This window comes from Rhinopithecus bieti, unplaced genomic scaffold, assembly GCF_001698545.2.
Source record: "Rhinopithecus bieti isolate Rb0 unplaced genomic scaffold, ASM169854v2 scaffold_8675, whole genome shotgun sequence".
Lineage (NCBI taxonomy): Eukaryota > Metazoa > Chordata > Mammalia > Primates > Cercopithecidae > Rhinopithecus > Rhinopithecus bieti.
In genome coordinates this window covers 1,796,347-1,820,521 of record NW_016806447.1, presented here as the reverse complement: position 1 = coordinate 1,820,521, position 24,175 = coordinate 1,796,347, and the positions used below count along the sequence as shown (strand labels likewise).

The 24,175-nt window shown below is 40.1% G+C and overlaps 1 long non-coding RNA gene and 1 pseudogene across 1 annotated transcript in view; one reads left to right on the top strand and one right to left on the bottom strand.

Annotated features, from left to right (window-relative positions):
* Positions 1-1,126: 1,126 nt before the first annotated feature.
* LOC108532503 (HIG1 domain family member 1A, mitochondrial pseudogene) lies at positions 1,127-1,758 on the bottom strand (annotated as a pseudogene).
* A 20-nt stretch (positions 1,759-1,778) lies between these two features.
* The window catches only part of LOC108532467 (uncharacterized), a 34,840-nt gene continuing 12,443 nt past the window's right edge, over positions 1,779-24,175 (top strand). The window contains exon 1 of the long non-coding RNA XR_001886459.1: positions 1,779-1,888. This is a non-coding gene — a long non-coding RNA (uncharacterized LOC108532467). The remainder of the gene's footprint in view (positions 1,889-24,175) is intronic.

Below are 24,175 nucleotides of genomic sequence, written 5' to 3'. Positions count from 1 at the left end.
CCAGCCAGTCCACAAGACAGGAAGAAGAAAAGTTAAATTAAAAAGTAAGGCAGATAGGACTACTAGATAACATACAAAGCATGTGAAATTCTTCAGCAAACTGGGAGTACTTCAGGGATGGCCAACTATCTTCTTTAGAACTAATTTCTTCTTTTCTTTTTCCTTTTTTCTTTCTTTCTCTCTTTCTCTCTCTCTTTCTTTCTTTCCCTTTCTTTTTTTTTTTTTTTCTGTCTGCTTTTTTTTTTTTTTTTTTTTTTTTGAGAAAGGAGTCTCACTCTGTCACCCAGGCTGGAGTGCAGTGGCCGATCTAAGCTCACTGCAAACTCCGCCTCCCGGGTTTATGCCATTCTCGCTGCCTCAGCCTGCCCGAGTAGCTGGGAACTACAGGGCGCCGCCACCTCGCCGGCTAGTTTTTTGTATTTTTTTAGTAGAGACGGGGTTTTTTCACCGTGTTAGGCCAGGATTGGTCTCGATCTCCTGACCTCGTGATCGCCCGCCTCGCCTCGGCCTCCCAAAGTGCTGGGATTACAGGCTTGAGCCACCGCGCCCGGCCTGTCTCTCTCTTTCACTCAGGCTGGAGTATAGTAACTGCAACCTCTGCCTCCCAGGTTCCAGTGATTCTCATGGCTCAGTCTCCCAAGGAGCTGGGATTATAGGTATGCACCACCATACCCAGCTAATTGTGTGTGTGTGTGTGTGTCTGTGTGTGTGTGTGTGTGTGTGTATTTTTAGTAGAGACAGGGTTTTGTTATGTTGGCTGGGCTGGTCTCAAACTCCTGGCCTCAAGTGATCCATCCGCCTTGGCCTCTGAAAGTACTGGGATTACAGGAATGAGCCACCACACCTGGTCCTAATTTCATCTTTACAGTCTAAGAAGGTGGTTTTAAAGTTTTAACACCATCAAGTGGAATTAGGTGACATGTTTCATTTATGTTAACTTGATTTCCCCTGAATGACCTAGTTAGTGAACTAGTCACTAGTAATTTGGTCACCAGGCAAATCAAGCCTGCAAGAAAGGAAGCCAATATTCAAAATACCATGTTATCATCTGAACCCACTCAAATAATTTATTTCCAACATAAACATGTAACTGCAATAATGGATGTCTAACTAAAGTAAGGTCCTCTCACAAGATCAAGACAGCACCCTCCTTCCAAGGCTTAGGCTTTGCCCAGAATTCCTAATACACAGAACAGCCCGTAACAACAGTCATTGCTTCTACAACACATGTGCATCAGGAGAAGGGACATTTTAGCATTTCCTCTGCTCTTCCATTTGTATAATCCATATGGGACAATTGCTGGAAAGCCTGCCATTCCAATGAGAACAAATGGTGCCTCTTCAACTTTTTGAACAAGTTTGGATCCCTGATCTTTATCATAGGAAGAAAGGGAAACATCTGTGTCTGCTGACAAAGTGATTGCTTGAAGAATCTCTCTAGAGTTAGAAAATCTCTCACAATTCAACTGACGTCTATCTTACTTTTTATCTAATATTATATTGTAGTCATTTGCCATGTTATTAAACATTGTTGTAAATATTGCTTTTAATGCCTATATAATATTTTATCTTACAGGTGTGTGACAATTTATTTAACCATTCCCCTTCTTAGGATGTTTAGAGTGTTTCCTCGTTATTTTTTTATTATAAATAACACTTACGAACATCTGCACATACAAATCTTTTACCAAAAATAAAATTGTTTCCCTAGGGTTCACGTAAAAGAATGGAGTGAGGTTTGAAGTTGTTGAACTCCATGGCTCCTTCTTCTTCTTTCCAGGCACCCTGCATTCAAATGACTTGGAAGAGCAGGTTCTCTGAGCCAGGATATAAAGTCCCTGTTTAGGAAAGAGCCACGTTGTATGTTTACCCTACCACAAAGATACAGGTGAGAAAAACTGAGACCTGGGATGGTGGACCAAAGAGAGACACTGACAGAATGGGCCCTAGACTTCCAGAGTCTGGGAAACTTAGGCCAGATAAAGGCTAGTAGTCTGGCAGTTATTACTGGGAATCACTCTTACTCTACAGCTGGGCATGTGCCATTCCTCCTGACCCTTAACTAGAAACTCCCTATGGATAACCTGGTTTCTCTTTCCACTGGGAAAATTGAGCACGCAGTAGAGACCTTGCAGAAGCTCCCTCCACCACGTCTTACCCACTTGCCTGTCTCTATGCACATAAATATCTGTCTTCTTTTCTTTCAATACCATGTATAGGTTGACAACACTCACATTTATATTTCCAGCCCAGATTTCTCCCCTATGTCTTGACTTGATATCTAATTTCCTACATGATATCTCTCTTTGGATGTCTAATAATCATCTCAAATTTGTATGTCCAGTAGCAGACTGCTGATCTGCCTCCAAACCTGTTTTTCCTGTAGTCTTCTGCATATAAGTTAAGGGGAACGCCATCCTTTTACTTTCTCATGCCAAAAAACTTGGAGTCTCTCTCTGTCTCTCACACTCCACATCTCATCCATCAGCAAATATTTGCATCATGTCTCACTGGATTACTGCAACCATCTCCTTGCTGATCTCACTGCTTTTCAGTCTATTTCACAACCCAGCAGTTGAAATAGTTCTTTTAAAACATAGGTCAGATCATGTCATTTCTCAAACCTACCAAATACTTCCATTTCACTTAGAGTAAAAGACAAAGCCCTTATAACGACCATACACAATCTGCCCCCTCCCCATCTCCTTACCCATCTCACTTCATGTCCTGCTATTTTCTCCTTTGCTTGTCTCTGCTGAAGCCACACTGGGCTTCTTACTGTTCTATAAATATGCCAGGCACTCTCCTGCCTCAGAGTCTATGTTCTTCCCATGCTTTCTGCTCTTCTTCCAGATTTCTGCAGAGCTCATTCCCTACCTCCTTTATGTCTTTACTTGTTCATTTTCTCATGCGACTTTCCTGACCACCATGTTTAATTGCAAACTCCTGCCCCCAACACTCCATGTCTCTCTTTCTACCTCATTTTTCTCTGTCATGCTTATCACTCACCAACAGACCATACTTATTTGGTTTATTGTCTGTCCCTACTCACAGACAGCTCTTTTATCTGTTTTGCGCATTGCTGTAGACTTAGAACCTAGATAGTGTCTGGCACACATTTGGCGCTTCAAATACACTTGCTGAAAGAAGTATGGGCATGCTATGAAAAGGCATAGATAGGTAAGGACTTTGGGGTCAGGATTGTGAGAAGGTCATTGGCACCAAGATGTTTTCACTCAATTTTCTGAGTCCTATTACAGAATCCGGGCCAAAAATATAATACACCAAAGAATCAGAATTATCGCAGGTGAAGTAAACCAGGCCAATTGTCTTCTAGATCCTCTTAGGTATTTTTGTGAATTATGCATGTTATAGGAATTTTTAAACTTCTCTATACTAAAGCAAATTAGAATGCTTTGATAAAGCTTATTTTGAATTTCTCAGTCCTTCTCCTTGGTCACAGAATATGTCAAGGGGTTCTAGAAATAGAGTTACTGGGGGAAGGAAAAAAATGAACATGGAATTGAGTGACTTCTAAATTTCTAGACCCCTTACATCTCATTTACACTTTTGACAACTTTTGAGTCAAGAAATATTATTCCAATTATGAATACATACCAGCTGAGGTTCGGGCCTGGTGAAATGGCTCATGCCTGTAATCTCAGCACTTTGGGAGGCCAAGGCGAGGGGAGGGGTTGAGCCCAGGATTTTGAGACCAGCGTAGGCAACATAGCAAGACCCTATCTCTACAAAAAATTAAAAGTTTATCTGGTCATGGTGACACACATCTGTAATCTCAGCTACTCAAGAGGCTAATTTGGGAGGATCACTTGAGCCTAAGAAGTCAAGGCTGCAGTGAGCCGTGATTGTGCCACAGCACTCCAGCCTGGGTAGCAGAGCAAGACCCTGTCAAAAAAAAAAAAAAAAAGAAAAAAGCAAACAGGTTCAGAGAGAATTATTAATTTCACCAATTTTGCACAGCCAGCAAATGGCAGGCTTGGAATTCCATTCACTAAGTAATTGAATAGTACAGGACCTAGACCAAACTTGTCCAACCCATGGCCCACAGACTGCATGCAGCCCAGAACAGCTAGGAATGTGGCCTAAAACAAATCTGTAAACTTTCTTAAACATTATGAGATTCTTAAACATTATGAGATTTTTTTGCGATTTTTTTTTTTAGCTCATCAGCTATCATTAGTGTTAGTGTATTTTATGTGTGACTCAAGACCATTTTTCTTCCAATGTGGCCCAGGGAAGCCTTGAAAGCCCCTAACCTAGACTTTATAGCTAATATCTTGACAAATTAGGTGACTTAGGAGAAATCATTTAATATTTGTCTCAGTTGTCTGCCAAAAAGAATATGTAAATTCACTTCAGACACACACCTTAGAATAATAACCCAGGGTGATAATTTCAGGTTTTTCTGGCTCTTGTTTATTTCTTAGCTCCTTCAGAAGAAAGAAAATGTTCTAAATGTTAGGATCCACTGGGGCTGTTATGCTTCCTAGTTCAAATCTTTCAACTGTTGTTAAACCACAACAATTATCACAAGCACAGAGCCTCCTGGAACATTTTCCCAAGTAAAACAAATACTCTAGCTGTGTGAGGGTGTCAGGCAAAGCTAGAAATGGGACTCCTTGCTGGCTATCCATGTGAAGGGCTTTGTTTAAGGAAATGCTATGTTGCCAGCACAGTCACTTGTCAAAGACAATAGCTGTTGGCAGAGCATTAATATGTGAGGATTGGGAGAGCTGCCAGTGGAAGCAAACTCTTTTGTGGTGTGTACAATGTTGTACTGGGGCATCAGCTGAAGTTCACCATTGATGACCATCTGAAAACTGCCTTCCACCCAGAGTACACTCAAATGGACAACTCAGCAAATTGAAGAATGAATTTCTAGGGAGAGGCAACGTGGTGTAATTAATGGAAAAAGAAACAGAATAGAAGTGAAAACCCCCTCATTTTAATTCCAATGTTGTGACTCTGATACCTCCTTTAGCTTCCCTGCATCATTTTCCTCACTTACCCAGGCACTCATCCAGGCATCCAGCAAGTATTTATTGAATGCCAACTTGTATTCAAGGCACTGGGTCAAATGATGTGATCATTTCATGATTCTGCTTTATATATGTTAGAGATAATAGTCCCATCTGCCTCAAATTGATGTAATGAGGATGAAAACCTAGTTTCCACTTTGGTAGAAATGGAAATATGTTTGTCTTGTCTACTTCATGGATCTATTATGAGAATCATAAGAGATAATTATGTGGGTATACTTAATGAACGTAAAGTGTTATATACATATGCAAAAAAATAAATACTTTGACTAGGATGAAACTTATATCATTGCTGAATATTACCTGGGGAGAGAGGCAGAGAGAGACAGAGACAGAGAAAGAGAGAGACAGAGAGACAGAGAGACAGAGACATAGAGAGAGACAGACAGAGACTGAGAAAGAAAATGCTAATGAGATCCAGTGCCATTTAGCTATTCTTTACTTTTTTCAGTGAAAGCGAGACTTACAAAGATAAAATAAAGGTTAGTTTCAATAATTATTTTTATAATTTTTTCAATAAAAATCCACAGATAAGAACCAAACCTGTGGTTCTCAAACTATACTCTTATACTGATTATCAGTAGTTTTAGGTGTTTGGGTTCTGAAATTCAACGCTAGGACTGGGAGTCGAGAATTTTATCGCTAATATGTGAGGATTAGGTTTTGTCACACATTAAAAAAATAAATAAATAAACTACCAAAGCCTAAAGCAAGCTGGAATTTGGGGGTTTCTTTTCTCGGATAAAAGGAGTTGGAAGAGAAACTATTTAGCTATAGCCACTCCATAATATCATCTGGGACCCCCAGGCTCTTTTCCCTATTATCTTAACACATGGCTTTTATTATTAAGGTCATCTCTGGGTTGCTGAAGGTCCAGTTATCACACCTGCATTGCAGGCCAAAATAAGAAGGAAATGCAGAAAGTATCACCCCCAGCTGAGTAAAATTCTGTTAAGTCGCCCTACTAGACATTTCATCTAGGAATTATGCTTTCATATCTTTGACGGAAATTAGTCACGTGGCTACAGTTAGCCACAGGGGAGACTGGGAAATGTAGTTTTTGTCTTGAGAGATATTCTGCTGGGATAAGAATCAAGATTAGGCAACTAGCTACCTTTTCCACACGAAATATTAAGGAAAAAAGATGTTAATGGATAGAATGTTCTCAATTACACATTATTCTCCATACATTTAACATATTCCTTTGGTTTTAAGAATATTATAATTCTGTAATAGTATACAATAGTATATGATTCAAAACAAAATTGTATACTGGATATTTTTAACAATCTAAGTATTTATATTTCATTTTGTCCTACAAAGAGCAACATGATTTTCAGTTGTTTTATCACATGAATACATTTGAGCCCCATTAATCCAAATCAAATAAAATTATAGAAGTCTAGAAATCCATCCTGTATGGAACCAAGCTAACAGCGTTCCATCTTCTAACAGCCTTAGCCCAGGAGCATTTACTAGTAAGCATATTTATTTGAATGTCAGCATAAAATAAAGCATCCCTGAATTTTTCCCAACAGAGAAAAACGTCCTTGCACTGTGGCCACAGCATGTGTATCTTTCTACATCTGCCCTCAAGTTCCCAGGAACATGATTGTGCTCTGAGTGGAAGCCTGTTGGTGTTCTGTGTTGCCTTCATCCGTATAAGTATATGTAGGTCTTTTTGTTCATTTAGAGTTTGCTCTTTTGTGTAACAGGGTCTCACTCTATCATCCAGGCTAGATGGAGTGCACTGGTGCGATCGTGGCTCACTGCAGACTTGACTTCTTGGGCTAAACAGATCTTCCTGGCTCAGCCTCAGCCCCTGACCCCCAACCCCCAGGAACTACTGGTGCACACTACTATGCCCAGCTAATTTTTTATTTTTTAGAGATAGGGTCTCATTATATTTCCCAGGCTGGTCTGAAACGCCTAGGCTCAAGTGATCCTCCCACCCCACTGTCCCGGAGTGTTAGATCACATCACGGTGTCGGTTACTGCACCCAGACAGAATCTGCCTTAAGACTTTAAAGAATTCTGAGCAACAGCGTCTGAGGCACTCATTCCCTAACCTAATGAGCATTACAAACCAACTGGGTTATGAAAGAACAGCAGCCATCCAAAACTGTCCTGATTGGGGAAGTGAACTCTGCATGCCACAAAGCTGGAATGGCAGCCAAATGAGAAACATATGCTCTGGATTCTGATGCAAAGTTTTTATTTCTTTAAAAACAACTACATTAAAGTGACAAACTTAAACTTAATCCAATTTGGACCTTCCTGGCAAACAGTATGAATTTTGGATGAAATATTTTGGAGAAATTTGAAATATCTACTATGTTATGTGACCTCAGACAAACAACTTAACCACATCAAGTTATTGTTATTATATGAATAATAACAATAGTGTCAAATAGTAATAATAATGTCAAAAGAATGGACAGTCTTTTTGAAGATTACTGTGTCAAGATTGTAAGTTACATTAGAAAGACACACATGCTGGCCAGGTGCGGTGGCTCTCACACCTGTTATCCCAGCACTTTGAGGTGGATGGATCACCTACGGTCAGGAGTTCAAGACTAGCCTGGGCAACATAGCGAAACCCCGTCTCTACTAAAAATAAAAAAACAGCTGGGCATGGTGGTGGGCACCTGTAATCCCAGCTACTTGGGAGGCTGAGTCACAAGAATCGCTTGAACCCGGGAGGTGGAGGTTGCAGTGAGCCAAGATCACTCCATGGCACTCCAGCCTGGGTGACAGAGAAAGACTCCAAAAAACAAAAACAAAAAAAAGAGAGAAAAGAAAGAAAGGAAGGAAGGGAGGGAGGGAGGGAGGGAGGTAGGGAAGGAAGGGAAAGATACACGTGCTGTGGCCACAGTACAAAGACGTTTTTCTTGGTTGGGAAAAATTCAGGGATGCCTTATTTTATGCTGATGTTCAAATCAATATTCTAAGTTATAACAAGGCTGTTACATTAAATTCTTGATACAGTAATCTTCAAAAAGTATTATTATATTATTAAATAAGTGTACATAAAATAACTTACTGGTCATTCTCTACCTAGTGCAAGAATTTTGTCACTAACCTGCTAAAATTCTTTTAGCAAGACTTTTAATTAGAGGTCAACAATTTACTCACTCTAATGAGGGACTTGAATTCTACAATCTGTAATAACCTACTTGACTTTGGGCCTTATTAGCTTAGATTCTTTCTTTTTCCTTGGGTCATTCCTTAATTCTGGGCATTTTGCTGCCCGTTATCTCTCTCTTTAAAGGTTGGCAAAAGGACATAGCAACAATTCTGGTAAGCAGAGCAAATGGAAATGGAAATGAGCCAGAGGTGTGCTCAGTAGAATGTCATGTCATGTATTGATCAAATGGCACAGAGAACCCAGGCTCCGGAATCAAGAGAGGGAAGCTATTGTCATAACCTATTCTACATTGGCCCTTAACTTGACTCTTAACAAATCATACAACCTCAGAGACTTCATCTATAAATTGAAAGTGTTAATATCATATATATTTTAAGATTTTTTGGTCAGGTGCAGTGGCTTATACCTGTAATTCCAGCACTTCGGGAGGATCACTTGAGCTCAGGAGTTAGAAACCAGTCTGGGCAACATAGTGGGACCCTGTCTCTACTAAAAATAAAAAAAACTAACCAGGTATGGTGGGGCATGCGTGTAGTCTGAGCTACTCAGGAGGCTGAAGCAGGAGGATCTCTTAAACCTGGGAAATCAAGGCTGCAGTGAGCCATGATCAGGTCACTGCACTCCAGCCTGGGTGATAGAGGGAGACCCTGTCTCAAAAAAACAAACAAAAAAAATTTGTCAGGATTAAATGATATTACCTATAAAGTATTGTGGGCAATGTATTAAATGTTGCCTATTACTATTAATCAACACCATTATGAGATATCTCTATATATTAACAACAGCATCCTCCCAAATTCTGAAGGCCCATTTATTTCAAACAGTATTTGATTCAGTGCAATTCTAGTACAATAGAATACTCCTAGAATGATAATAATATGACTAAATTTGTTTCTAGTTCATTTCAATAAGAAAATTTAGACTTCATTATCTATCTGTCAATGCTTTAATCCATAGTTAATTCTGAGTCCCTCGCCACTTTTACATTGTCCTTTTTGGGTGTCTTTCATAGCCCTGTGGCTTTAATGCGTTGCTCTCTTCCCAATTCACAGTTCAGTTTCATCAGCACTCCTGTTTCCTGTTTTGTCACTGTCTAGGCTGCTTGTTTTGCACCTCAAACTCCTTCCTCTTCCTCTTCAAAGGATATCATCAACATTTCCAGTAGGGATGGGCAATGCCACGAGCATTTCTTGCTGCAGCTCTTCCTTTTCTTTCTTTTTCTTTTTTTAACCTCCTTTGAACTTTCATGAGCTTCCTGTAATGACTGTGTCTCTGTTTCAGCTATTTCAGTATTTCTGTGGCTTTTGATTTTGATCTGGATTCATGTCTTCCAGCCAAAACCATCTCAAACAAGTAGTTTGAGGTTTTTGCTGGAAGGTAATTTGAATTTGTTTACATGGCCACCAACTCCCAATTTTAGATGTCCTGAGATTTCTGGAGTAGAAGACTGGCCTTACCAGATTACCTTTCTCTTATTAGCACTATTATTAGCAGAGATGGGCTCTTGTATTTATGAGTTAATCATGCTTCTTATAATTCTAAATAATTCCTACTAAATCAGGAGAATTAGGAAAGTCTTTCATTTCAGCAGGATTGAAAAAAGGTTAAAGTCAACCACAGACGTAGATATAGCAACATGATTTGATATACGTACATCAATAAGAATAGTCACGCACATACATAAACAAAAACACACAACTATTCCTTTACAATTTTCTGGCATCTTTTCTGCAAGGAAGCAACAAATACAAACTGGATATGAATAAAGTAACTCAGCAGATGACAAACTACCTCTTCCTCCTTCTCCTCCTCCTTTTTCTTGTTTTGCCATCATTGTTTAGGTGAAAAGCAAAACAAGTCCCAAGTATTTCTCAGATTGCTCTCAAATTATTGGGCTCTGTGGCATGTGCATTTGAATGTTCATTCAACAAATATTCACTGAGCACCTACTACGTCCCAGGTCCTCATAATACATCTGTGTACAAAACAGACCAGATTCCTGCCATCTGGAACCTCGTACTTGGGTGAGTGATCAGTTTCCAGAATCAGACAGTCTGCTCATTTGAGAAAACTCCTGTGTGGTTCAAGATTCCAGAGGAGAACACTGAGACAGGAGCGGACTGGGTTTATCACATGCCCCATCTTGTGGTTTCCTAACAGGCCAAATGCAACACAGAGAGGGGTATTGCTCACTCTTCCCGTTTCTGTCACTCAGACAGGAGCTAGATAGTTCCTTTCCTACCAAGCTAAGACTTTTGCTCTCATCAAGTGAGAGGGTCCCTCTTACCTTACAGTATTTCTGACCTGAACCCTGGCAACCAGAAATCTACTTTTGTTGTTGTTGTTGTTTTTGTTTATTTGAGACAAAGTCTCGCTCTTGTCCTCCAGGCTGGAGTGCAGTGGCGCCATCTCAGCTTACTGCCACCTCCCTCTCCCGGGTTCAAGTGATTCTCCTGCCTCAGCCTCCTGAGTAGCTGGGATTACAGGCGCCTGCCACCATGCCTAGCTAATTTCAGTATTTTTAGTAAAGATGGGATTTTACCATGTTGGCCAGGCTGGTCTCAAACTCTTGACCTCAGGTGATCTGCCCACCTCGGCCTCCCAAAGTGCTGGGATTACAGGCGTGAGCCACTGCACCTGGCCCACAAATCTACTTCTGTCTCTCATCTTGCCTTGACTGTCACCACAAGACAGAATAGTTCCCCTGAGAGACTTTCATTTGCTCTGTGGTATCACTCTTTAGACTGCCTGAGAGATATACTGGAAAATGCCACCTCTTAAAAGCCACCAGTAAGTTCTTAATTGAATCCACACTTTAGTCTTTTATCCTTTTGATTTCTATGGTAAAGAAGAACATAGGCCCTATATTTGCTACTCATATCTCCCATTCATTTGTGTGTGATTAAGTAGGGTTTTTAGTTTACATACAGCTATAAAGCATTTTCCAAGTCTTTTTAATATTATCTAGTTTGCATGAAATAAGGATGTAGGAGTGAGTATGTTTGGCTTTTGGCTATAAATGGTTGGAAATATTTCGAAAGATCCACTCTCTTCTGAGCTCTCTTACTGTTCTTGTTTTCAACTAACAGAAATTGGAAAATAAAGATTGTGTGGGTATAAAATGAATGCTTGCAATGTTTGTCATTTTTGGAACTCTATTTCTGTGGCTCTTGACTTTTTTTTTAAAGATGGCTTCACCTAAAAGTTGCTAAGGCCAGGCCAGAGCCCTTCTTATAAACAAATGACAAGGGACATGATAGCCCATAATGAATTCAATCTGGGCTTTCTGTGACGCTGTACGTGGATAAAAAGTAAAAGCTAATTTTGAGTACAAAGAAGATGAATAAAGCCTCTTGCCACTAAGATAATTAAGAGAAGACTCTTGGTCTTCTCAGGCAACATCATTCTATGCAGCTGGACCCCTGCCCTTCCACAGATGGGAACAATGCCATATGGTTAGGGAGCTTGGCTGTTACCCAAGTGGCTCCTATTCAGTTCTCCATTTGGGCAAGAGTTGAGAGGAGATGGAGAATAGTATTTGGAAGACATCCTGGGTTCAAGTCCTGCCTCTACCACTTATTTGCTATGTGCTTTCTTAGTAACCTGAAGCAACGAATAACAGTACTCACCTCATAGAGTTGTTGTAAGGTTTAATTAAGATAGTCCACATAATGCATGCTGCCTACCTGGCACACAGTAATAGGTGGGAGATATTATTACTGTGATGATGATGATGGGTGTCCAGGGAGAGACCAGTCTGAATGTACCTGGAGAGACTCAGTGGGTTACTGGAAGTCAAGAGTCACAAATGTGAATCAAGCAGCAACTTTAGAAGGTGATTGGCAGGGCAAATTGGCAGGGATTGTTAAGAAAGATACAGAGAATGCTGGTAAAACCAGGAGGAATAAGGATGCCTTTTTCTCTTATTGGAGCGAAGAGGACATTACCTAGTCTGTATCCAACTAGACAAGGGCCTGAACCTTAGAGAAGATGTTGAACCCCACTAGCATAGTTAAGGTCAAATGAGGCAAAAGTGTTTTGGTTTTCTGTTTATTTGTCTGGTTTGGGATATTCCTGGAAAGGAATTTTATGGATTTTGCTCTTCTAATATCTGACTTCTGTTTAATGGAAGAGAAAAAATAGCACTCCAGTAGACCTTTATAATGCCATACACATATGAAGTGAAACAAGAAGACCCTGTGAAGGATGCTAGGAATGACACATCTCGTAGTAGGGACACAGCCCTCCCTACTAAAGGAATAAATTTCCTTCCAAACATATTACAGTTATATAAGCTGTAAAATATGTTGCTATAAAATGACTCATCTATTTGAAAATCCCACTACATAGAGTTTGTATAGTTAGAAAACTGGTATGTGAAAATGTGAAAGTTGGCAAGAATCAAGAAATAGTTTTTTAGTATCTATTGTGTGTATGGTATTATTACATGATCACAGAATTATGCTATTATTTTGCTTTATGCATAGGTTTGCATTACCTAGTCAATATTTAACTGATTTATTTAACCTTTGTAAAAAAAAAATTCAGAATCTCATACTGGGTCTTAGGTAGTGTATACAGTAGTTCCCCCCTTATCCACGGTTTTGCTCTCCATAATTTCAGCTACCTGCAGTCAACCACGATCTGAAGATATTTAAGGGAAACATTTTGGAAATTAACAACTCATAAGTTTTAAATTGTACTCCATTCTGAGTAGTGTGGTGAAATCTCACAACATTCCACTCCGTCCCTTCCAAAGGGGAATCATCTCTTGGTCCAGTTATCTGCACTGTAGCTGCAACCATCTAGATTATCAGACTGAAAAAACATAGTATAGACAGTCTAGGGTTCAGTGCTATCCATAGTTTCAGGCATCTACTAGGGGTCTTGGAACATGTCCTTCAAGGATAAGGGGGAACTATTCTATTCATAAATTCATAGCATTTTAAAGCTGGAAGGACTCAGAAGGGAATGAAAATCAGTGCCTTAGACTTCCCTTCAAATGCTAGGTAATGTCCTAAGGAGTTTTGAAATTTTAAATTATTTTAAAACACTTTATAAAAGAAGTTTTTTTGTCAAATATATTAGTGCTCACCAAATCCCCACCTATTATAAGAATTTACTCATCCTGGCAGTGTCAACTGTAGGAAGCACAGAATAGAAACTGAGGTAATATACATGACTTATTCAAGGGGAATGGCATTAATCAGTCAACAGAGTGAGATAATCAGAAGAGCATCTGAAAAAATAAGGCCTCTCATATGACCTGTTTGTTTATTTCTGTTCCCAGATGGCAAATATTTTCTGAATTCTGCCCAGCTCCTCTTGGGGTAGATAAATGTTAAAACAGAAAAAAGTGGCAAGGTGCTTTTGTTCAGTGTGGGCCCATGGGGAAAAGACCTATATTTTCAGTTGGTTGCTATGAAGGCAGCCAGCAGTGAGCTCAGCCGACATTGTTGTGGGATGGTACTATGACATCAATTAACGGAAAACTGAATGTTGAAATTGTACAGCAGAGGAAGAGAAAAGCAGGAGGACAATAACAAAATTTGCCAAACAGAAAATCACGAAATCCGCATAGGAAAAGTATAGTTTTCAAACTCCAGAAGGTATTTGCAAACAACAGTGAGCAAGCTATGAATCTTGTTTTCCCATAGGCCCTACCATCAGTAGAGATCCCAGGGAGAGCAATTTACCTGCACATTTTGCCAGGGAACAAGGGAAGGCGAATCAAACTATTTGGGGATTTAGCTGAGCTTTGAAATAACTGAAAACTGAGCTTCGATTTTAGAGTTTATCACGTAGGATTTCTAGGATTGTAAGGTCCTCACTCTAGAACTTCTGAAAATAATCAGATGAATTGAAATTAAAAAACTAATGGCCTTAATTGTGTCTAAATAGGAATGAAGTAACAATGACCATCATCAGGAGCTATTCTCTTCTATGATTCTGGACGGTCTTTTTTTTTTTTTTTTTTTTTGTCTGTTCAGAGCTTCCTGCTTGGTGTTTGTCTAAGCAGGGAGGAAAGCCATTGTTTGAACTTTGCAATAACAGATTGCAAGCTAAGGCTTTTCTACACTTTGTTCAATTTTCCTGAAATGTTCCTTTTTACAGAAAAGATCTGTTGTTGACCTAGCACGCTTTTTGTCTTACTCAATACTCCCCTGGGGATATAGTTAAAACAACACTTAGCTGTGATTCTCCTGGGTGGAGAAGTGTTTGGCGGTGGTAATGAAACTAAAGCACAGGTTTGAGCAACTGTGGGCTGTTGACTTTATGCTAGCCTTTCATAAAGAGAAACCTCAAAACACCGCGGCCATTCAGCAAACAGTGTGCGTTTCATCTAAGCCTGGCTGACTTTGCCCTGGCTTTCTTCGGGCTAGAATGATCCTAACCGTCAATGTCTTTGTGTCATGATGCAGAAAGTTGGCTGGGACATAGGAGGATAGTGCTGAAGTACAACTTCTGAGCTGAGAAGGGAATCAGGCAGAGAAGTAAAGCTCTACACAATGGCTAGTGCTTCTCTATTATGATGTGTGTTCCAACGGAGGTCAATCATTGTGCATTGTCTCTAGGGAGTGAATACAGCATATTATTTTGGGGTAGAAATTGAGATTTCTTTTGGTGGTAAACTATACAGAAAGTAGAAGCTCTTTGTACTTGATTTCTTTGAGTTTATTTAAATACCTTCAAAGGCATTCTTCTATGAGAAGGAACATAACATAATAGGCCTCTAAAAATGAAACCGTTTTAGTGATGGAAATGTTCAATATCAAATCCACTATAGCCACTAGGATAGGTTACCAAAGTTTTTAAAAATTCTTATGTGCAGTGAACTTTGTTGATTGCCTACTCAGCAAAAAATCTTCTCCCTTGTTCCTAATGAACCTCAATTTTGCTTTCCTCCCTTCTAGTCATGTGCCTGGGATGGATTGATCCCAGCTCCAGAAAGGCATCTGAATGGTCTAAGTAATGCCATCTATCTGTCAGTAATAGATTCAGAAATGGGCATGTGATTCAAGTCTGGCCAATGAGATGTATGCAGAAGAGTGCTGGGTATTCTGGAAATTTATCCCTTGTCATTCAGAGATCCACAGGAATCCAGCCTTTTGCTCCTTGAATGGGAGTAAGGAAGCACATAATCCCAGTTGCTCTTCCAGTCATCCCAGACCCACAGCCCTGCTTTAGCCATCCTATAGCCATCATATATCCACAAGGGGAAAGCAATTGAGGCCAACACTGTGGATCCTTGTGACATAACCAAGCCAGTGAATCAATCAATACATTTATTTATTGTTTGAGCCATTGTAGTTGAGCTTACGTTACTGGCAGCTGAAAGCTGAAAGTTATTCTGTCTGCCAATCCTCATCTTGTACATCTCTTAGTTTTGCTCTCATCTCTCCTTTTCCTCTTTTTCACACATACATCCCAATCTTTATTCCAACTCACACTGTCAACACTCTGACCTTTCCCTCTTGCCCTCTTTGCCTCTTCTGTCTGTTCCTCTCCCTTTTGCCCTTCTTTCTACCAGTGCTACCCACAGGTATATCTTAAATCTTATTAGCCATAGCCATGACCAAAGACTAGGACCACCACTAGGTATAACTGGATTAGGTGGAGGGAGTTTTGCTCCTTTGCCCTCCTTTGTACTTTGGACATCAACATCCGTCACCTCCCAGCAATTCTCTACACTGTGCCCCACTCCATATAACAAAAAGTCTTGTGTGCTCTGAAACATCCACCGAAAAACTCTATTTTCACTAAAATTCCTTTGGTGATAATGCCTTAACATAGTGGCTTCCAAAGCTTTTTTAAACCAAAACCCACATTAAGTATCCTCACTCAGTATACACATAATATACACATAGGCACTTGATATAGTTTGGATATTTGTCCCCACCCAAATCTCATGTTGAATTGTAATCTCCAATGCTAGAGGTGGGGCTTGGTGGAAGGGTGTTTGGATCCCTCATGGTTTCCTGCTGTCTTCACAATAGTGAGTTCTTGAGAGATCTGGTCATTTGAAAGTGTATGACCCCTTCCCCCTCTCCTTGCTTCTGCTCTAGCCACGTGACATGCCTGCTTTCCTGCTTTCCTTTTGCCTTCTGCCATGATCGTAAACTTCCTGAGGACTTCCCAGAAGTCAAGCTGATGCTAGCATTGTTGCTTCCTGTAAAGCCTGCAGAGCTGTGAACCTCTTTCTTTATGAATTATCCAGTCTTAGGTATTTCTTTATAATGCGAAAGGAAAATAAACCTTGAGGCCCCAAATCACTAAAGCTAAATGGAAAAGTCAAGCTGGGAACTGCTTAGAGCAAACCTGCCTCCCATTCTATTCAAAGTCACCCCTATGGTCACTGAGATAGATGTATATCTGATTGCCTCCTTTGGAAAGGCTAATCAGAAACTCAAAAGAATGCAACCATTCGTTTGTCTCTCACTTATCTGTGACGGGGAAGTCCCTTCCGCTTCCTGACTTTGCTTCTAGTTGTCCCGCCTTTCCAGACAGAACCAATGTACTTCTTACATATACTGACTGATGCTTTATGTCTCCCTAAAATGTGTAAAACTAAGCTGTGCCCCAGCCACTTTGGCCACATGTCATCAGGACTTCCTGAGGCTGTTCCACAGGCTCATCTTCAACCTTGGCAAAATAAACTTTCTAAATTAACTGAGACTTGTCTCAGATTTTCGGGGTTCACAGTAGTAAGGCAAGAAGGGACTAACACAACACTGCAGAAAAAGTTTACTACCAGTGATACATTCTGATATTATGTATTCTGTTCTATTTCATTTTAAAAAGTGTTTGTACTCACTAAATTGATATCATGGATAGTTGTTGTGACCACCAAAAACACTTCCTTCACCCACAGCAGAAACTCTGGTGGTCGTGTGATAAACGTGTCAAAAAGTCCTTGAGGGTAATTAGAGTCATACTTAAACCTGAATAAAATGACAGCCAACACCATCTAAAAGAGGTTCTGTCTTTGTCAATTTGTATACATTTTTTCCCCTAAAAAATGAAGAGTGACTGAAAATATATGAATGCTGACACCTGATGTGTCCCTGGTAATTTTAGGGGATCTTTCTGAAATGACAAAAGTGCTTAAGAAACATCATTATAGTTACTTCTGAAAGTAAAGATGTTTCCTGCAAAAGCTATTTGAGTCCCAGAGCCAATTTATTGATTGGTTTTATGTTTGACTTTTTAGAGCCCATTAAATGTATCTATTTGGTTATTCATTTGGCAGCCATGCTACTTCTTTGTGAGCTGGGAATGGCAGATTATCTGTAAGAACCATTTTTATACTATGGATTGTGGTAAGAATGTGTTAGCTTTCTTGTTGATAACTACTTGTTATCAGCTAGAACCACTTTTACAGCCTGTACCATACGAAGGCTGCACATATAAAGTCCATAGCATGTTTGAAAGTTACATGATATCTAGAAAAGCCCTGTATAAACTGGAAAGCATTATGTAAACACAAAATATTATTTTTATGCATTTTTTTAAAGTAATAAACTCTTGCCTAGGAAGTCAGTCATCCCCATGGTTAGAACATGTCTCCCAAAGTTCATGTGTTGGAAACTTAATTGCCATCGTAACAATATTAACAAGTGGGGCCTTTAAGAAGTGATTAGGTCATGAGGGCTTTGTCCTCATGAATGGACTAATGTTGTTATCGTGGGAATGGGTTAGTTGTAGTGAGGCCCCTTCTCCTTTCTGCTTCATGTGCGCCTTTCTGCCATCCATTCTTTTGCCATGGAATGACTCCTGCCAGATGCCAGTACTATGCTCTCAGCCTTCCTGGTCTTCAGAACCATGAACAGAATAAATTTCTTTTTTAAATAAATTACCTGTCTCTGGTATTCTACTATAACAGCAGAAAATTGACGAAGGCCTTCATGAATTTTGAAAGCCAATGAATTTTAATGTTTTTACTAATGGTACTGAGTTCTATAAATGTTTTTCCCCACCCTCTAATTGATACACACGCATGCACACACACACACACACACACATGCACACACACACACGTATGCACATACACATTAGACTTTTAAGCCTATATTCAATATAATACAGGCTGGTTGCTAATTTACAAACCCCATTTTCTCTTTTATAAGATATATGTGGAAGTAGGTTTTCTTCTCTATATAGTTTTAGTCGTGGTGTGATGTGCCCAGAATTATTATGAGATATGTTAAATGGTACAGTGTAGCTTTAGTAGTTAAGGCAAGGTTTTGGAGACAGAAAGACTCCAAATGCAATTTTACATTTAACAAGCTCTGTGAATTTGGGTGAGTTACTTAACCTTCTAAGCTCTGATGTTCCTCATCTGTCAGATGGGGATAATATAATTCACCTCACAAAGATGTTATAGAATTGAATTTATCTCTACTCATTAAATTTATTTCATCATTTACTAATGGGTCATGACCACCAAAACACAGGCTTAACCCCAGAAGAAATTCTGACATTAAGAATCGTGGAGCCAGGTGCAGTGGTGCATGTCTGTATTTCCAGATACTCAGGAGACTACGGCAGGAGGATCGCTTGAGCCCAGGAGGTGGAGGCTGCAGTAATGATTGTGCCACTGCACTCCAGCCTGGGCAACAGAGCGAGACCCTGTCTCTAAAAAAAGAAAAAGAAAAAGAAACAAAGCTGATTTAAAACATTGTGGGCGGCCGGGTGCGGTGGCTCAAGCCTGTAATCCCAGCACTTTGGGAGGCCGAGGCGGGCGGATCACAAGGTCAGGAGATCGAGACCACGGTGAAACACCGTCTCTACTAAAAATACAAAAAATTAGCCTGGCGCAGTGGCGGGCACCTGTAGTCCCAGCTACTAGGGAGGCTAAGGCAGGAGAATGGCGTGAACCCAGGAGGCGGAGCTTGCAGTGAGCCGAGATCGCGCCACTGCACTCCAGCCTGGTGGACAGAGTGAGACTCCGTCTCAAAAAAAAAAAAAAAAAAAAAAAACATTGTGGGCATATTACAAACCTTCAATGTATGTGTGTGTAAAGTACTTAGGACTTAGCACAGCACACTTAGCATTTAGCACATAATACCTAGCAATAGCTTAATGAAAGGTAGTTTAACAACAATAACTAATGATAATTGTGACATGTTTATTTCATCACACCTTCACTGTGAATAAATGTAGAGATCTAGGACATGGTACCTCTTGCTTTCCCTTTGGTGATGAAGCTTCACTCCACTGCTTCCCAAATCTATGTGTCCACCTAGAAATGGGTCATGGTTGCTGAATCGTAGAATAATAATACAGCAAAATTGCTAAATCTCTGAGGGGTGTGTGTGTGCATGTGTGTGTGTGTGTGTGTGTGAGAGAGAGAGAGAGAGAGGGAGAGAGAAGGGGGGATGGGGGAGGGAAGCGGTGCTTGTCTCTTTCTTCTTGCTAAAGACACTTCCTTAAAAATAAATACACTGGAAAATAATGACAGGAAACTTTACAAAATTAAAAGAGGATGTCAGGAAGTACAGGATGTGAGGCTGTTTTCATTTCTGTCAGTATTTTCTTATTCATATATATTTATAACTTTAAAAAGCATAGAAGTTCACTATTTCTTCTCCTTAAGATCAAGTCTATATATATAAAAAAAACCTGTGACCAAAAAAAACCCACTTAGTACTTTCCATATTATACTTTCCAGCTGCAATTAAGTATCTGATCTGACTACATTATTGGGCAACTGAATAGAATACTTGTCACACTCATTCTCTATTTCTAAAAAATGTTGCAGACCAGGCACAATGACTCACATCTGTAATCCCAGCAATTTGGGAGGCCGAGGTGGGACGATTGCTTGAGGCCAGAAGTTAGAGACCAGTCTGGACAACAGGGTAAGACCCCATCTCTACAAAAATATTTGTTTGAAAATTAACAACAACAACAGCAACAACAACAACAAAAAGGTTGCATTCTCAGACAGTTCATACCAATATGGGAAGGATATAAAAGTAAAATACCTTGAAGCAGCAATGGATAAGAAAAGTTTGGTCTTTTTTAAAAAAAAAATTTTTTTTGATTATTACTTCTTTCCCAGAAGACAACTTTCAAACATAGGAAATTAAGCAAATCAACGAATGCTCAAAACTGAAAACCCACTTCCCCCTTTAAGACTGGAGGGTACAGAAATAGCAGTACTTTCAATGCTTTAGCAGTCATGTGAATGGTGAGCATTCTATGTTTTTCCATATGCACAGCAAATGAGCACGCTGCTTGCAACTTTTTCCCCATGAAATGGGGATCTGCATCCCACAGTAGTTACTGAGCAGTACGTTTCCTCTCCAACATTGAAATAGTTTATCTGCAAACAAATTTCTAAAGTTCCTATTTGGCTGGAAGCCAAAATAAACCAAAACTGTTTTGCTGTCCTCGCTTTGCTGAACAGATAGATGTAAAAGGTTGTAGGTGGGCTTCTCTTTATTGCTGTACTTGACTTATTAACACCTTGAGACTCGAAGAATAAAGTGTACTTCATCTTGTAAAAGTTTATGATCTAAGTCAAACAATTCAAAAGGTCCTAATTTAGCTGCATTTAAGGAGCTTTAATTCAAAGAGACAGGAAGTTGCTTCATATTAAAAGTAGCCTCTTCTTTACTTCTTAATAAAATTCCCTATGAAAATATTTATGGCAGACATATGTTATTTTCATCATTCCTTCCTTGGGGAAACCACTATTCCCTGCTTCCACATGGTTTCAGAGGGGCTGCCAATCACTGTACCCTACCCCCACTCCAGCCACACTGGGAGCATAGGACACAGGCCTGCCCAACCCGAAAATTATGTGTTCCTAAAATTAAAATACTAGTGTTGAGATAGATGTATTTCTTTCCCCGGGAATGCTAAGCTAGGGCAAGAGATCCCAGAGCTACCAGCTGCCATCTTCATCACCCTGCATGGAGGAGGTAGAGCAGGTCCAGCCACAGAAGGAGAAAATGGCAGAGACAGAGGAGCAAAAGGAGGAGGAAGAGGAAGAGGAAGAGGAAGAGAGGGAGAATGGGGAGGAAGGAAAGAGGAAAAAGAAGGGGAAGAGCGGAAGGGGTAGGAAGAAGGAAAGAAGTGTAATCTAACCTCCACAGAGCTATGATTGAAGCCAACTGATTCCTGAACTTCCCAGATACCTGACTCAACCAATTTCCTTCTCCATTCAAATTAGTTTTAAGAATACTGCAATGGAAACAGGAGGAACTAACAAAGTAGCTGGTGTTCATTCATTCATTCAGCAAATATTTATTGCATGCCTACTATATTCCAGGCACTAAACAGGCATAGAGTCGTGATGTGCAACATACAGTCCTTGCCCTCATTGAGCTTACAGCCTGGTTAGGGAAAAAAATATCACACACACACACACACACACACACACACACACACTCAATTGGAATATATGTATATATATTCAATTTTTTATGTTATCAGGAAAAGAGTAGAGTACTGTGAAATAGCATTAGAAGAGAATTAGGGAGCTATGCTTACAGTATCACTAGAATAATCACATTTAAAAAAACGGAATGCATGCATGGTGGTTTGGGAGTCCAGGTCTAACAATCTGAGAGATGAGGCAGCATGGAAGAAATAGAGAAAACGTCCTTCTGGTTAGGAGACCAGGATCCTCATCCTAGCTCCATGAAAAACTGCAGAGGCTTTCCTCATCAGCAAAGAGGTAATACCTGTCTTTCATTACTTCTCCAGGGTTATAATGAAAATCAAATGATCAAATACACCTGATTCATATTTGAAAAGAAGAGTACAGTATATGGTACTGTGGTAGGATACCAGGGTACATGTGGTAGGAAGACTAACAGGACACCTGAGTGTACCCAGTTCAGAAGCCTGGGCACGTCCCACAGTCAGGGAGGAACTGAAGAGGAAGGCTGATGGCACACTAATGGTGGATGAGAGAACTGCTTTGCATATACAAAGGACATACAACACACTCCTTATTTACTTATTTATTTTATCCTTTGGTGTGTTAATGAGTACATTTTATATGAGACGACAGCTCTCAATGATGTTTAAGACAATAATTTTTAAAAACCACTTGAGGTATTTTTACTTTTTATTTCCCACATGCCTTTTGTGCCTTCTTTACAAGACATTTTAGGTCATTTTTAAACCAAAAAACAAAGACGACACCCTCATTTCTCTAACTTTTGGAAATCCAATTATAAAAATAATACACTAATATTGTGAGATATTCAAATAGCATAGAAGGCTATATAGCGAAAAGTCCCTCTCATGGTCACGCCTACTCTCCTTGCCCAGAGACAACTAATCTTAACAGTTTTCTCAATTCTTTCACAAATTATCTGTATATTGGAACTGAGTCTTGAAAACTGAGTAGTAGTAGCCATTTGGCCACTCACAAAGGGAAGGGTTTATTAAATTATATTAGAAAGTATTAATTGGCATGCCAGTGAATGGGCACAGCAACTGGGTATTTAATGGCCAGCTCCAAACGGAAAGCCTTGGCTGTGCAGCACCCATCTGTGGGTGCTATGGTTTGAATCTGTGTCTTTGCCCAAATTTCATGTCGAACTGTAATTCCCATTGTTGAAGATGGAGCCTGGTAGGAGGTGATAGGATCACGGAGCTGGTTTCTCATGGTTTAACATCATCCCCCTTGGTGCTGTTGTGGAGATAGTGCGTTCTCATGAGATCTGGCTGTTTAAAAGTGTGTAGCACGTCTCCCGCTTCCTGCTGCTTCTGGCGTGAAGTGCTGGTTCCCCCTTCACCTTCCGCCATGATTGTAGTTTTCCTGAGGCCTGAGCAGATGCCGCCCTGCTTCCTATACAGCCTGTGGAACGTGGGCCAATTAAACCTCTTTATAAATTACCCAGTGTCAAAAAATAAATAAATAAATTACCCAGTGTCAGGTATTTCTTATAACAGTGCGAGGATGGACAAATACAATGGCCAAGCTTACCCTGAGGACAGTTAGGATGGTGTTTTTTGGTTTATAGCTGGGCCCAAGGTCAAATAGCTGGTACCCTTTCAAAACCCACAAATCTTCCTCACTTACAAGCTTGTGTTTGTTCTTTGTTCCATTGTTATAATCATTTTGCTTCCATCTCTCTATCACAACTGGGTATTGAGGATGTTCATTTGGCAGGTAGAGGCCCTAACCAAAAGGTCCTAAATAATAGCTTCATGGATATCTTGTTATTAAACAATGAAACTGCTCCAATGAGAAAGGCTGCATTATAAAACCATATGGCTTTAGACGTACTCACTGCCGCCCAAGGGGGAACCTATGCTATCATAAAAACTGAGTGTCTATCATCCAGTTAACATTACTAAATTAATGGTTGATATAAAAACCCAACTAACCTTTCAGATCCAACACTCTAAATAATCAGCTAAGCCACTGGTTTGGATCATGGGGAATTTGGTGGCAGAAATTGCTACTTATTCTTGGAAACATAATCATTTGTTCGGTTTTGTCCTGTTTTTGTCTTTATTGCTGCTGTGGCATCTGTTCACAATGAAGTCAATGCAGAGCTGAAAACACTGAAATAACGGTTCATCACAGAATTGCATTAACTGCAGCCACGTAGCCTGACTCAGGTCACAGAGTCACGTCCTTCATGTTACATTAAATTTGGCCAGGCCAGGTGCGGTGGCTCACGCCTGTAATCCCAGCACTTTGGGAGACTGAGGGGGGTGGATCACGAGGTCAGGAGCTTGAGACCAGCCTGGTCAACATGGTGAAACTCCGTCTCTCTAAAAATACAAAAAGTAGGCGTGGTAGTGCGCATCTGTACTCCCAGCTACTTGGGAGGCTGAGGCAGAAGAATTGCTTAAACCCAGGAGGCAGAGGTTGCAGTGAGCTGAGATAGTGCCACTGCACTCCAGCCTGGGTGACAGAGCAAGACTCTGTCTCAAAAAAAAATTGGCCAGTATCCCATCAGCTTTATAGCTTGACTTATTTCCCCTGCTGTGG